The sequence below is a fragment of the Maylandia zebra genome, linkage group LG6 (genome assembly GCF_041146795.1).
Source record: "Maylandia zebra isolate NMK-2024a linkage group LG6, Mzebra_GT3a, whole genome shotgun sequence".
In the NCBI taxonomy this organism is placed as follows: Eukaryota; Metazoa; Chordata; class Actinopteri; order Cichliformes; family Cichlidae; genus Maylandia; species Maylandia zebra.
In genome coordinates this window covers 22,981,469-22,997,388 of record NC_135172.1, presented here as the reverse complement: position 1 = coordinate 22,997,388, position 15,920 = coordinate 22,981,469, and the positions used below count along the sequence as shown (strand labels likewise).

Below are 15,920 nucleotides of genomic sequence, written 5' to 3'. Positions count from 1 at the left end.
GTTTACAAGTGTGCAGTTTGATTTCATTTCCAGATCTTCTTTTCCAGGCCATGATGGTGTGTATGCAGGCTCCTGGCAGAGCCAGGTGTTAAGCAAACTTAATATGCAAAACACGCTAACATCTTTTATTGCAGGGTTACGGAGCTACTCCAGCGGAGATGCCCTGATGTTGCCTGGGACATGATTTAGCTAACCTTTTTCTTTAAGACAGGAATCCAGGTTTGATGAGTTGACTCATGGGAGTGTCCATGCGTCAAGAGGGAGTGTCCAGGATTAACATTAAATAATGTTTTTTAACATTAAATAATGTTTTTCATTATTGTTGCAGTGATTTGTGTGATTAACAGTTTATTTACAGGTATTAAACCTATGCAAGTGGTGCATCCATGTTCAGATGAGGCTTTGATGGCCTATAAGTGAAGTTTACTGAACTAAAGAATGTGGTTTGATGATTGTTGACATGCTCTCCAAATAGAAGTTTTTCCTCCTAGCAAGGAAATACAGGTGCAGCAGTAATCTCCTGAGAAATATTCAGAGGCCCAGTGAAGAAGCGAGAACCATTCCAGGCATAGTTGACAGCCCAGGCAGTGGTTGAGGTCAAAGGTCAAGCTGGTTGGGGCCCATCATGAGATCAGACTTTGGAGCCACAGCAAGGACCATGAAACTGCGTTGGAATGAGAGCTGTGCCAAGGGGGCCAACAGAGGCCAACAGAGGAGATTGTGGACAACAGACGGGCACCTGAAGGATGAGGGGAACGTGCCAAGCTCCATCGACAACACAGAGGGAGTCTAAGGATGGCATCATGATTCTGTGAAAAGCACAGGAACCAGAAGCTATGGTGGTGATGACAGCAGTTTCCTATGAACATCACCTAATGCTGTGTCACTATACTGTGCATACGATGACACTCTGAAGGCTGCTGGATCATAACAGCAGTAAGATAACTGAACCCAGCACCCTTTTTACAGAGGGGTTTTTCTGCAGAGCGTGGACAGTGGAGGAGTCATAAGTATCCCCCTCGCAGGACGAAGGCCTGAAGTGAGGTAATGGGGGTTGGTAGAGGCCATAAAACTTGAGTGCTGAGAGGTCTGCAGCTTTCACGATAAGCTGAGACCCATGTCGACAAACAACAAAACCAAACTGGTATGTTTGAATGTTTATTCTACATACATTTGGACTCTGGTCCTATGGACAATGATGGAAACAACTGGAAGAGACATTTATGACGCCGTGCAGAACTCAAACCACGCTGCAGAGAGACATGTGATTTGCACACCCGGAGGAAGCGCCACCAAGCTGAGATGTTTTTGAAAATGTTACTTTCTTATTCCAACTATTAAATTAACAATTCATTTGTTTGCTCGTAGGATGCAGGTTGCCATTGGATGAGATCAATGAGGAATGGGATAACTGCTAATACATTTGTTAAACTGTGTACTTTCACAGTAATTTAGGGTGATTTGACATATTGTGGCGTGTTGGGGGAGCGGCTAGTTCTCTCCCATCATGCCTTGGGACGTGTGCTGCTGTTTGGATGTTCTTGTTTTGTTGTTTATGTTTTCACTACTTTTAACTGTTATCCTGAATGTTGTGTTTGTACTGTGGTTCAAAGGCACTTACAGTTGTTGTTTTATAGAATGAATGAAACCATGGGTGAGTTCTGTTATGCTGTTGATGACCCTTGAAGCACAGTGTAGCATCAGTGTGTGTTGTAATAAAGAGCTCCCCCTACCAGCTTGGGGTTGAATAACAATCTCTCTCTGTGAGCTTCTTTGTAAAGTTTCCTCTGCATGCCACATTGGTGTCAGAAGTGGGATTCCAAGAGCATGGCCACTATGCTGAAAGAGGAAGAGGAGCTGAGGAAGATTGAGGAGCTTATTACTCACCTGGAAGCAGTGAATGGAGCACAATCGAAGAAGTGGGGAGATCCCCGGGCAGTAGCAAGCCAGCCAGGGGAAGACCTGTGGGGCTTACCAGATGGAGCCTCACACCCCCGCCCACTGGGGAGCTGTCGGAGCCGCCAAGGCATGCTGCAGGCTCCAAGACCACGAGCGACCAGCCAGCCTCCACTCATGGTGATGCCTGGGAGCAGCACACCCTCATTGTTGGCAGCCGAGGGGGACAACGCCAACTGTCTCCAGGACCAAGTGCAGCCGCCGCTGCCATCAGGGGCTCCTGTCCGGGGGAGCATGAAGCTGCCACGCTATAATGGGGAGGCACCTCCAGAGACCTACCTTATCCAGGTACAGCTGGCTGCTCAGCTAAACGGTTGGTCAACAGAGGAGACAGATGTCCAAGTTGCCCTCGCCTTGGAAGGCAGGGCCCTGCAGATCCTCACAGATCTTCAGCCAGAAGAGCGTTTAAGTTGGCCTGCTGTTGCCAGAGCAATGCAGAGCAGGTTTGGCCTCCGTACACATGCAGATGATGCCCGAGATAAACTTGCTAACCGCCCACGGAGACAAGAGGAGAGTCTGGGTGCCTATGCTGCTGAGCTACGTCTTTATGCACGTAGAGGGTACCCTGCTTTTGATGCTGCAGCACAAGAAGAGCTTGCTCTCCAGGCTTTTGTCCGGGGTCTCCAGCCAAAAAGACTACAAGAGCACATCCGTCTGCATGCACCAGAAACCCTGGCGGCAGCTCTAACTGAGGCCGAAAGAGTGGAGCATGTGCTCAGCCCAGGTGCACGCAGCCCTGGCATAAGTCACCAAGTGCGCCAAACGGACTACGAAAGGAGCGACCAGGCGGAGGAGGCCCGCCAAACCACCAACACACCACCCTGGCGATCTCGGCGAGGGAATAGGCGAGCAGCAGGCCAATCCAGGGGTAACTGCCATCGGTGCGGAGAACCAGGCCACATCGCACGCTACTGTCCAGCACCAAGCCCACAAAGCCTGGCACCCCAGCTGCCGTTAAACTAAGGCGGGGTGGCACAACGGAGGAACTGCCCCCTGCCACCACTCTGTCCTCCGAATCACACTTGCGGGTTGGCCGGCTCGGCCAGACACGGGGACTGTATCTGGACTGTGACCTTGCCGGCACCACCTGTAGAGCCCTGATAGACACTGGATCCACGCTCTCCTTAGTACAGGCTGGAGTCCTCCCTGGTTCTGATGGCCCAATACCGCAGGGTTGGCAGCCTACTCAGCTCCACATCACCACAGTCACGGGGGAGCGTGCCAAAGTTAAGGGGGAAAGATCCCTCCCGGTGACTGTTGCTAACTGCACCGTGGACCACCAGTTCTGGCTAGCCAGCATCCAGGACCAATGCATCATTGGCCTGGACCTGCTAGCCAAATGGGAGGCCACAGTGGACGTGTCCCGAGCAATCCTTTACCTGGGCACGGAGGCTGTGAAGCTCCACACCACAACGGAAGTCCCGCTGCCTGCCTCCACCTTTTCAGCCAGCGTCAGGAAGCCTGAGGACCTGTCGCCACTGGCGGGGGAAGGGGCCTCCCCTTCACCAGCAGTACCGCAACTGTCTGCAGAGACCAAGCAAGCTGTCGAGGACCTATACCAGAGGAGCTGCGAGGGTCTCCAGGCTGATCAGCGACGGCAGCTGCGAGAGATACTCGACTTGTTTGCCGACATCTTTGCAGCCAAGGATGAGGACTGCATGCAAACCAGCCTGGTACAACACGACATTGACACTGAGGCTGCACGGCCCATCCGCCTCCGCCCTCGTCGCCTTCCCCTTGCCAAGCGTGCCGCAGCAGAGCAGAAGATCAGGGAAATGGCAGAGGCGGGCATCATCGAACCCTCAAACAGCCCCTGGGCAGCCCCGGCTGTACTGGTTCGGAAAAAGGATGGTACCTGGCGGTTTTGTGTTGACTATCGTCTACTCAACAGCATCACACGCAAGGACTCCTACCCATTGCCCCGGATTGACGATGCCCTCGACGACATTGCTGGGTCCTGCTGGTTCAGTTCCCTCGATTTGCGCAGTGGCTACTGGCAGGTGGAGCTGACGCCAGAGGCCCGCCCAAAGACTGCTTTCTCCATTGGCCAGGGACTGTGGCAGTTTAAGGTGATGCCCTTCGGCCTCTGCAATGCCCCAGCCACATTCGAGCGCCTAATGGAGAGGGTTCTGGCTGACATCCCCCGCGACCGCTGTGTGGTCTACCTGGATGACCTCCTCGTCCACGCGACAGACTTCGAGAAAGCCTTGGCTAACCTGACTGCTGTTTTCCACGCTATCCGCCAGGCTGGCCTTCGCCTCCACCCCAAAAAGTGCCATCTCTTCCGAAAGGAGACGACCTTCTTGGGTCACGTTGTGAGCGGAGCAGGGGTTTCCACTGACCCTGCGAAGGTGGCCGCTGTGAAAGACTGGCCCATTCCGGGCAACATTGCTGAGTTGCGGAGTTTCCTTGGCCTGGCATCATACTACCGGCGTTTCGTCAAGGACTTTGCTACCATTGCAAGCCCCCTGCACTGGCTCACACAGAAGGGCCGGGAGTTCCATTGGAGTGAGGACAGTGCCGTGGCATTTGATCGGCTCCGATCTGCACTGGTTGAGGCACCGGTGCTAGCCTACCCAGACCTGCAGCTCCCTTTTGTCGTGGACACCGATGCCAGCAACACAGGGGTGGGGGCTGTACTGTCGCAGGAAGGCCCTGAGGGGGAGCGGGTCATCTCCTACTACAGCCATTCTCTCAGCAGACCGGAGAGGAACTATTGTGTCACCCGTCGAGAGCTGCTGGCCATCATCCTGGGTCTCCGCCATTTCAGACCCTACCTCTACGGGAAGAAGTTCCTCCTGTGCACAGACCATGCGTCCCTCACTTGGCTGCTCAGCTTTAAAGAACCAGAGGGACAGCTAGCCCGGTGGTTGGAGACGTTGCAAGATTACCACTTTGAGGTCTGTCACCGGGCGGGACGTCTCCACAGCAATGCAGATGCCCTCTCCCGACGCCCTTGTGAGGAAAAACAGTGCAGGTACTGCCAACGCTTGGAGGACCGGGAGGGCATGACTTCAGTGATCGCGTCACCACAGGGCGGCCCTGAGAATGACTCTGTTCCAGGTGGGCATTGTAGCAGTCTTCAGGTCCAGTCCGCCGCGGGGGATACTGAGGGTCTGGAGGCCATGGATCCCCAACAGCTGCAACACAACCAGAACCAGGACCCTGCCCTTTCCCAGGTTCAGTGTTGGATTGGAGCCGGTCAGAGACCATCATGGCCAGAGGTATCTGCACTGGACCTCGAGACCAAGGCTCTCTACTCCCAATGGGCCAACCTCACAAACCGAAACGGCCTCCTCTATCGCCGCTGGCAGGCTCCCGGGGGTCACCGTGAGGTCTTCCAGCTCGTGGTACCTCAACAGTTGCGGTCCAGGGTGCTCCAGCTGGTTCATGGTGCAGCGGGGGCAGGACACTTTGGAGTTACCAAGACTCTGCGGCGACTCCGGTCTCGGTTCTACTGGCCCGGGTGTCGCCAGGACGTAGAGCTCCATGTCCATCGGTGTGATGCCTGCACGGCTCAGAAAGGGCCTTCCCAACGCTCTCATGCCCCCTTGCAGCAGTATCAGGTGGGGGCTCCCATGGAGCGGGTTGGTGTGGACATCCTGGGACCCTTCCCCACCACTGACCAGGGGAACCGCTACGTCCTGGTTGCCATGGACTACTTCACTGCTTGGCCTATGCAGTCCCTGACCAGAGTGCTGTTACCACTGCTGAGCGTCTGGTCAACGAGATGTTCTGCCGGTTCGGGGTACCAGAGGAACTGCACAGCGACCAGGGCCGGAATTTTGAGGCTGCGGTGTTCAAGGAGGTCTGTCAGCGGCTGGGTATCAGGAAGACCCGGACGACGCCACTGCACCCCCAAAGCGATGGGTTGGTGGAACGCTTCAACCGCACCCTGGCCACCCAGCTTGCTATCCTGACCTCCCACCAGCAGCGTGACTGGGATCAACACCTTCCCCTGGTCCTAATGGCCTACCGTTCTGCAGTCCAGGAGTCTACTAAGTGCACTCCAGCGGCCTTGATGTTCGGTCATGAGCTTCGTACCCCAGTGGACTTGGTGTTTGGATCTCCCCCCGGGCCGGAAGTGTGCGGGGACCCCGGGTTGGACTACCTCCACAACCTCCTCGCCGGCTCCGAGAGGTGCATCAGTTGACCAGGCAGGCTCTCCGAGATGCAGGTTCCTGGCAGAAGCGAGCTTATGATACCCGCTGCAAGGGGGAAGGACTTTCGCCCGGTCAGCATGTGTGGGTCTACAGCCCGGAGAGGAAGAAAGGGCTTTCTCCCAAACTGATGAGCCAGTGGGTTGGACCCTGCACTGTTCTTGAGAGGCTGTCCGACGTGGTCTACAGGGTGCGGCTGGTCAAACGGAACAGGATGGTCGTACTCCATCGCGATCGCCTGGCACCCTATCAGCCCTTGAGTCCATCCAGGGAGACGTCAGGGTCCCAGCTTCAACTGCAGGCCCCCAACCTGGCCTCGGAGGCAGCTGGGGGACCCACGGAACGTCCTCAACGAAGCCGTCGCCTTCCCCAACACCTCAGAGACTTTGCTATGGACATGCCGGTTGCTGGGGACAGCTAACCACTCAGGTGGGGGCTGTGTGGCGTGTTGGGGGAGCGGCTAGTTCTCTCCCATCATGCCTTGGGACGTGTGCTGCTGTTTGGATGTTCTTGTTTTGTTGTTTATGTTTACACTACTTTTAACTGTTATCCTGAATGTTGTGTTTGTACTGTGGTTCAAAGGCACTTACACTTGTTGTTTTATAGAATGAATGAAACCATGGGTGAGTTCTGTTATGCTGTTGATGACCCTCGAAGCACAGTGTAGCATCAGTGTGTGTTGTAATAAAGAGCTCCCCCTACCAGCTTGGGGTTGAATAACAATCTCTCTCTGTGAGCTTCTTTGTAAAGTTTCCTCTGCATGCCACAATATGCTGTGTATAAAAATGTTTGCATTGAAACTGTCAGACATGAAGTGATCATAACTGGGAGCTTTTCTAGCATAAAGGTCAAAAAGGGGGGGGATGTTAGGTTTTGTATTGTTGATTGTCATTTATGCTTAGAAATATTTAACCATATATGGTTAGAGGTGTATAATCAATTGTGTAGTGATAGGACTGTGATCTTTAGCAGGCTGCAAAGGCTTGGTGTGCATTCTAGAGTGGAATGCACACCCACATCCTAGGAGCATAAGAGAGGTCCTGTCTTCTCTTTGTTGATATAGCAAACACACGTATATCTCTTTAAGTATAAGAGCCTTTTGTTCAGATGGACCCGCTAGACTTCTGGCACCAGCTTTGGGGAGTCTTCACAGGGTCACATCTTGACCTCACACAAATCACATACACACACACACACATACACACACACACACATACACACACACACACAAAGGCAAGGTACTCTTTGTGTGTATGTAGACGTCATATGTTAATGAACCTATGCATATTCATGTAACCTCAATAAAAGAGCAGTGTTACGGGAGAACGGATGAGAGCAACTGGAGTCAAGCGAAGGAACGGCGTTTGTCCGGTTCTCTCCCGTGCACGAGAAACATGAAGAACGTTGCCTACTTCGTGTCTTGCTTGCTGTGTAATTATATTGTCCTCAACGTTCCAGCGAATAGGTTCAAGCTACAAACCTATCAGTTGTTGTATCTTGTTTACTGTATCACTGACAGATAATTTCAAAGTCAATTGAACGCTACATTATAGTAAGATATTGTGTAATGTGAAATACTGTAAGCAAATGAATAAACAGCCTAATTCTTGCTAAAACTTTGACTGTTTTGTTTGAATCCAACTGTTTTTTGCAGATGTACATAAAACATGTTGTTACTTTTGTTATTATTATTATTATTATTATTATTATTATTATCATCATCATCATCATTATTGCACTAAATACATTTTAAATAAAGGATACTTTGATATACATTCTACTTTAAGGTTGGAAATGTATTTTCTTCGACCTGAAATATCTTTTGAAATGTATTTTGGTTTGAAAAAAATATATTTTCAATTTCAAAAATATATTTTTTTGAGCATCACAAATGCAACATATATTTACTATATATTTGAAATATATTTTGGCCAGGAAAAATGTATTTTTTTACCGTATGGGCGGGATTGCGGTGTCGCTGTGCCTCGATCCGCACATGTCGTTGGCTGAAATCCCACAGCAAAAATTTTGACCTACAGCTCTACTATCACTTCCGACATAAATGAAGACAGAAAACTAAACAGCAGTGGCGTTTTTAGGCTTACTGAAGTTGGGCCAGCTGGTATTGTTGAAATCTCCCAATTCTTTTAATCTTTGGGCTGAAGGAAGGACAATACTCGGTGTATAAATGCTCAATCAACAATCATTTATTTCCATACAATCAACAATACAGAGCATTAGAACGTCCGGACGGGAGAGATGCTGCCAGAGGGTCAGGCACATGTCTCTCAAAGGGGTGGCGACATTCACAGACCTTTATAGCTTCTGGCAACCCCCCTTAGTCATAAAGCTACCTCTTCACATGTTTTTCTACTTCTTAGCGAGACTGGCTCCTGACCTTGCCTCCCTGTCTTTCTGCAAAGGTGGGGGTATAGAATGTGACTTATCTCTTCTAACCTAGACACAGAGTCTCCTCTCTCTTCATCCATCCATCCATCTTCATCCGCTTTATCCGGGGCCGGGTCGCGGGGGCAGTAGCCTAAGCAAAGAGGCCCAGACCTCCCTCTCCCCAGCCACCTCCTCCAGCTTATCCGGGGGAATACCAAGGCGTTCCCAGGCCAGCCGAGAGATATAATCTCTCCAGCGTGTCCTGGGTCTGCCCCGGGGCCTCCTCCCGGTGGGACATGCCTGGAACACCTCACCCAGGAGGCGCCCAGGGGGCATCCTTGTCAGATGCCCGAACCACCTCAGCTGGCTCCTTTCGATGTGGAGCAGCAGCTGCTCTACTCTGAGCCCCTCCCGGATGGCCGAACTTCTCACCCTATCTCTAAGGGAGAGGCCAGCCACCCTTCACGAGATCGCGGATACAAGCGGCAGAAATGAGCTTCCTCTCTCTTCATGATTCAGCAATAAAACATGTCAAGAACCCACAGTGTGAGACATTCTCAGCAGATCAAGGATACAGAGTAATGCACATTTAACTAATAAACTAATATCCATCCATCCATTCGCTTCTGCTTGTCCTTTTCAGGGTCGCGGGGGGCGCTGGAGCCTATCCCAGCTGTCATAGGGCGAGAGGCGGGGTACACCCTGGACAGGTCGCCAGTCTGTCGCAGGGCATAAACTAATATGTGAATATGTTATGTTAACTCAAGAATATAATGAGAACTAGACTACATACACAGCATACCATCTAAACTAAAGGATAATATATATTCTACAGCTGTTAACCTAATTCAACTAGATTGACTACTGGTCATAAAATAACATGTGTTTTTACTACTTGGTCTCAACAGTATATAATGATGTGCTGTGGGTGGCTAGCTACACAGCTATGGTTAGCCTAGCATAAACACAGTGAAGCTGGAGCATGAACGCTAACTTTTTTCTACTCAATAAAAATCAACGTGAGGGTTCCTGATGGTTAGGGACTAATGTAATTGCATGACAGGATGCTGTAAATGGGCCAAACTTCAGTGAGGAGAACAACTGCAATAAAAGGCTAGTCATTAAAAACACTGCTGCATGGGCTGGGCTGTAGTTACATCGTAACGTTTTAAAAACTGAGCTTTAAAATGAATAGTGATGAGAAAATCCGAGACAGGTCCACAGGGATCACTGACTTTTTTTAGGGGCTTCCTCAGATTAAACAAGATACAAGTGGCCACTTTCATGAGTAAATCATATAAGGCTTACATGATTTACTCATGAAAGTGGCCACTTTCGCATTACTTTCATACATTGTTTTAGTAAGTATCCAAAACATACAAGTTTCATTATATAATGTTTCAAGGGATCTTATATCTGTTTTCACACATATATGCTTTTCATACCAGTTTCACACAAGACAGACAAACTTTATAAAATTTCTATATATCTTTTCCATATGGGTTAACAAACATAGGTATCTATAAATATGCTACATATTCTGTGATGATGCATACTGAATTATTTGGTTGATTTGTGAGAAACTGCATGAACAAGGAGATGTTGTTTATATTGACTAGAATAATCTGTTCTTTTTTTTTAAAACTCTTTTTAAGACCGAGTCACTCAGAAATAAGCGGGGATTTTCAATAATCGTGTAAATAAATAAAAAACTCCCAGTGCAATTTAACATAGGTTTTTATTCATTGATTGTTCGTTTTCAATTCATCCTTTCTCGCAGTAATAGCTGTTGGTTAAGGAGCAGCTTATCGTATAGCAGCAAGAAGCAAAGCAAGGAGCGTTGAATTCTGCAGAAGTGCTGGATTCTGTAGAAAAGGTAGTAGCAGGGTAAGACGATTTAGGGAAGGCCCAGTAATCTGCAAGAAAATCAGTAATATATATTATTACATGTGATAATGCATTCTCTGGTGAATAACTTCTTAGAGATATGTAAATATCAGAGAGTCAAGTGTGTCTAATGTTCAAACCTAGAAAGACAAACATGAGACTCACCCTCTCTCTAGATGAAGAACGTGCATCGCGCTCGTGTGCTGAGTCGTCCTGTTTAAAAAAACATGCAAATATATTGTTTGGATATGATAGGATAGGAGCACTGACACAGTCTCTGGTTACACAGTTACACACACAGTGCAAGATATATTCATATATTACAGATAACATCACTAGCACAGTCTTCAGGCATATTACACTTACAGGATTTGCCAGAGCAAGGCTCAGCAGGCATCCAAGCAGAAACACAACCTTGATCATGGTTTCAGTGATTTCACCTGTTAACAATATTTCAGATGAGATGTGGTCAAAACCATCTGCAATATCACCATTCAACCAACATTATACTGAAAACAGAGAAGCAATAAGAGATTGATGAGAAATGTTACCGTCAGGTCTTCACAACTTCAGCAGACTGTCTCAGAGATGTGGATGATTGTGGTAATGCTGTACTGACAGCAGAGCTTTTTATACACAGTTGCAAGAGATGATTTAATCTCATTTGCGTAACTGTTGGGAAACTCTAACTCTTAGAAAACATTCTCATCTTAACAAGGGTAAACACAATTGGGCAACAATCAGGGACACACCTGATTAATCCTTTTGCTGCAACACAGTGATGTGAGATTGACCAGGTATGAGTCACATACAAAACTAACTGTTGTTTGTATATGTTCCTTTAAGTATAATTGTCTACCCTTTAAAATGTAGGGGTAATGGTCACCAGGTTGTATCTATCTATATATCTATCTAATGAGATCTAATAACTGTCTGACGCCCTAAGAAAGAAGACTGTGGCCACTTATGAGTCTGGTAAGGGATTTAAAAAGATCTCAAAAGAATTTGACATCAGCCGTTCCACCATCTGGAAAAGTATTTACAAGTGGAGGACATTCAAAACAACTGTCACCATGCCCAGGTCTGGCCCTCCAAGCAAATTCACCCCCAGAGCAGACCGCAAGGTGCTCAAAGAAGTCATCAAAAAGCCTAAAATGTCATCACTGGAACTACAGGAGGCTCTGGCTGCTGTCGATGTGAAAGCGCATGACTCTACTATCAGAAAGACACTACACAAGTTTGACTTTCATGGGAGGTGTGCAAGGAGGAAACCTTTGCTCTCTAAGAGAAACATTAAGACCAGACTGAAGTTTGCCAGGACAAACGTAGACAAACGCCATGACTTCTGGAATAATGTTCTTTGGACAGATGAATCTAAAGTGGAATTATTTGGAACCAGAACAGTAGACATGTTTGGCATAAACCAAATACAGCCTTGCAAGAAAAGAACTTCATACCAACTGTGAAGCATGGAGGTGGCAGTATCATAGTTTGGGGGTGCTTATCTGAGGCACCACCTGGCCAGCTCACCATCATAGAATCCATCATGAAGTCTGCTGTGTGTGAGGAGTGGGGCAAACTTTCTTCTGATCGATGTCAGAGACTGGTAAAAGGCCACAAAAGGTGTCTCACTGAAGTTATATCAGCCAAAGGTGGCAACACTAGTTATTAGGGGGGGTAGAATGTCCTAACTTTTTCCTCCATTAAAATACACAATTTTTGTTTTTTGTTTTTTTTGCTTTTTTGATGTGTAAATTATTATTATTATTATTATTATTATTATTTGGTTTTTATTTAATTGCAATTAAGTCACTTTTCCAGTAATACATGAAAACATGATTGGACAGTGATATGTGAACATTTCTTAATAAAGAGCTGATAATTTAATGCGGTGCCTTTATTTTCTCACATGACTGTTGTAAAAGTACCAGACATACACGATGATTGTGCTCACTATTATTGCGTTTTCTTGACAGTTGTGAACTCAAGGAAAACAGTCTGTTCCAGTCGAGCTCTTTCTCCCCGCTCAACTCTGGCTTCACTATATAGAGAAATAGAAAGAGACTCCATCATCAGTCAATCACCACCACCTGTGGCTCACCCTCCTCCCGGTACTGACTCCTTGAGTTCACTGCACCACTCCTCCCCTGCAGCTGCACAGGGACCACACCTCAGCCACAACTGTATTTCTTGTGTAACGATTTTAAAAGATCTTTTTTTTTTTTTGCTTGGATGAATCTGTCATTTCAGTACATCTTTATTGTCTTCATTATCTTTTTTTTTTCAACACTTATTGGTTCCACAATAATATGCAAATACAAGTAATACAATACTTGGGAATTTTCTACAGATTGTCAACGTGTATGAAAAGCATGATGGCTCTCACCACGGCTGGTATGAGGTGAGTACTTTCTTTATCCTCCACATTTAAATCACACATGAACATCACTTTCTGTAAAACATTTGGATTTTTTTTTCTCTCTACACATCACCACCAACCCCCATCCCCCAGCGATGTTAAAGACTCATTGCCTGCTATCACAAATGCTTGATTGAATTTCTTCAATCAAGCAAGGGGGTGGGGCTAGGAGGAGGAGTTGGCCGTCCGACTGCGGTCTGGAGTGTGGGGCCTCCCTGCTGCTGCGGAGTCGGGGCGGTCTGCTTCTCCCCACCGCAGGGAAAAGGGTAACACCACCTGGGTCTGGGTGCAGTTTCCCCCTCCAGGGGCAAGGGTACCTAGACCCGGTTCTTAGAGTATGCTTGGGGAGTGTGATTGTGTGTACAGCGTCTCTCTATGTCTGTTTCCACGTTGGTTGAGTATGGAGTAATTGCTTATGAGAGCATGAGGGTGGGAATGGATGTTTGTATCTGTGTGTGCCTGTATGTCTGTTTCTATATGTCAGGTTGGGTATCAGACACCACCTCTCTGGGGACATCTCAGGCCCTCCAAGGTTTGGAGGCCTATCTCCCCCCACCGCTTCCCCTGCCGGTGGCGGACGCCCTCAGACATTGGTGTGTTGGTGGTTCTTTGTGGCTGGGGATGGGCGTCCGGGGATGGGCGTCCGGGGATGGGCGTCCAGGTACACACCGGCTCACTCCTTGGTGGCTCCTTATCGGGGTCTGGAGCCTGGGGCTCGCTCGGGCCACTTCGGGGTTGGAGTGCCCTCGGCCTCTCGGCCTGGGGCTCGGTCACTCTGGCACAGCTGGCCGTCGGCGGAGCTCACAGGCACGTCACTGCAACCCCCCTGGCTTATGCTCCGCGGCTGCTGAGTGACCCCTCATCTGGGACTCTCCTCAGCTCTTTCTGGGACAGTGGCGCGGCTGCCCCTCTGTTGGTCTTCCTTGGTCTCTTGTGTTCTGGGGGTCTCTGGATGTCTGGCGTTTTGATCTCCTCCATACCTGCTTCATGCCCTGGTGGACGGGGCTGTGCCCCCCCACACCCTCTAGCAGATCATTACATGAAGGAACCTTTTAACAACAAGCGCGCTCATGCTCACAGGTGTACACACGGGGGATCACACACACAAACTACACCCTTTTTGGCTCCTACCTCAAAGCACACTGTGCGCTGTCAATCTTACGTGCTGCACATGTCATGATTCGTTGTGTGGCAGGCAGGAGAAGGACCCAAGATGCAGACTCACAGACACAGGGATAAACTTAAAGATCACAGTTTTAATGCTGGCTTAAAGGTGAAGCACAAAACAGTACTGAACTAAACTGGAAAAACTAAACATGAGATGTACCAGGAACCACGGGGAGAATAACACACAACATGAGGGAGAACGCGACGCCGAACAGAGGGAGACGCAGACAGAAATACACAGAGGGTTAACGAGGAAAGTGGGAACACACGGGGAACACAGCTGACACAGATAACCATAACGAGACAGGGCGGGGTGAACATAACACTGACGGGAGACGGGCAGAGTCAAACAGGAAGTACACAGAGGTTCAGACAGGAGGAGAGAGCACGGGGAGAACACAGACATAACAGGCTGAGGAAAACATGGAATAAAACACGAAAGGGGACAAGGGCTCATGAATACATAGAAGGGCACACAGGGGGTGAGAGTCACAAAGGGAAAGCACACAGGGAACAACATAACAGGGCAACTCCGGAAACAGAACCTAAACAGGGAACTGAATACAAAAATACAAGAGAACTAAGAATACTGGGCCAATCCGGCCCAGGACCATGACAGCACAATAATGTTTAATATTTAGTATTTACTGTCATATTCCCATATATCATTGTGATGTTGTTTATTCTATTACTCTCGTTTTCTTCTGCTTGTTTTCTTTTATCTTTCTCAGCAGGTGATCCAGGTGATCGATAGATGTATTTTTTTTCTGTTTATTCTGTTGGTTTTTGTTTTTTGCCTTTTTTCCCCGTCCCTCTTCTCAGCTGTTTTTCTTTCCCTCTTTCTTTCTCCCCTTTCTTTCCCCCAATCAAGTCTGTCCCGTATTCAGCAAGTGAAAATAAAATAAACAATAAAAGGTGAATCAAATAGACCATTACGGCAAGGCTGGGATGGTCAATTTGGTAAAGTAAATCCGTTGGGCATCTTTCTTCACCTTTAGACAACAATTCTAATGGCAAAAGAGCCAAACGGGACAGGCAAAAAAAAAAACCTTAAAAAAAAAAAAAAAGAAAGAGACTCCATCATCAGTCAATCACCACCACCTGTGGCTCACCCTCGTCCTGGTACTGACCCCTTGAGTTCACTGCACCACTCCTCCCCTGCAGCTGCACCAGGGACCACACCTCAGCCTAGAGCTGGGCGATAGAACGATAACGATATGTATTGCGAAATAACTTTTTCTCAATAGAAAAATTAAACTATTGCGTTTAATTTTAATTTATGTCCTCTTAAAAAAAAGAAAGAAGAACAGCCAATACAAATTAAGTAGTGCAGAGCCGAACCAATCACAGCCGCAGCGTCGCGTCACGTGACTTGTTACGTACAGCACAAGTGCCAAGCCGCACATGTGTATTTGTTTGAAGCAGTCAGCCGCCGTGCCGCCCAGGTAATGGAGGAAATGAGTGTGCCGACTAGAGAAAAATCAACCGAGAGCGTGACCAAAGGTTACCGAAGAGAAAACAGATGATGGTTCCAATGCCGGAGAGATTGTCGAACGGAAGAGCCATAGAAGTTCCGTAGTGTGAAGGTATTTCGACTATTTCAAGTCTGACAAAAAACAGAGTAGCGTGCACTGTAAATGTGCCGAAAGCAAGTCTGGAAATACAATAAACCGGTGCATGCTCAATCTCTGACTGGAAGCGCTAATTCGTCATTCGGCTTTTGTCAGACTAAAGTAACTGTTAAAACTGTTTGAAAAGCTCAGCTATACAACAAGGAGAGATTGAGAATTTCCTTTTAGTTCTCAGTTTATTTGATATTGACAAAAGTTAGTCAGTTTTGTCTGTTCTTCTGTAAAACAAACTAAGATTTATTTTTAGAATTAATATTTTGTTTCTAAGTGGAATTGACAATTTAGTAGTCTGTTTTGTTTGTTCTATTTTGA

At 47.9% G+C, this 15,920-nt stretch overlaps 1 long non-coding RNA gene across 1 annotated transcript; it reads right to left on the bottom strand.

The window, feature by feature from the left end:
* Positions 1 to 10,223: 10,223 nt before the first annotated feature.
* Positions 10,224 to 11,015, bottom strand: LOC112434968 (uncharacterized). Its single transcript, XR_003024336.2, has 4 exons — positions 10,943 to 11,015; positions 10,758 to 10,831; positions 10,557 to 10,604; positions 10,224 to 10,420 (listed from the first exon to the last, which is right to left on the bottom strand). It is a non-coding gene; the product is annotated as an uncharacterized LOC112434968 (long non-coding RNA).
* Positions 11,016 to 15,920: the final 4,905 nt, after the last annotated feature.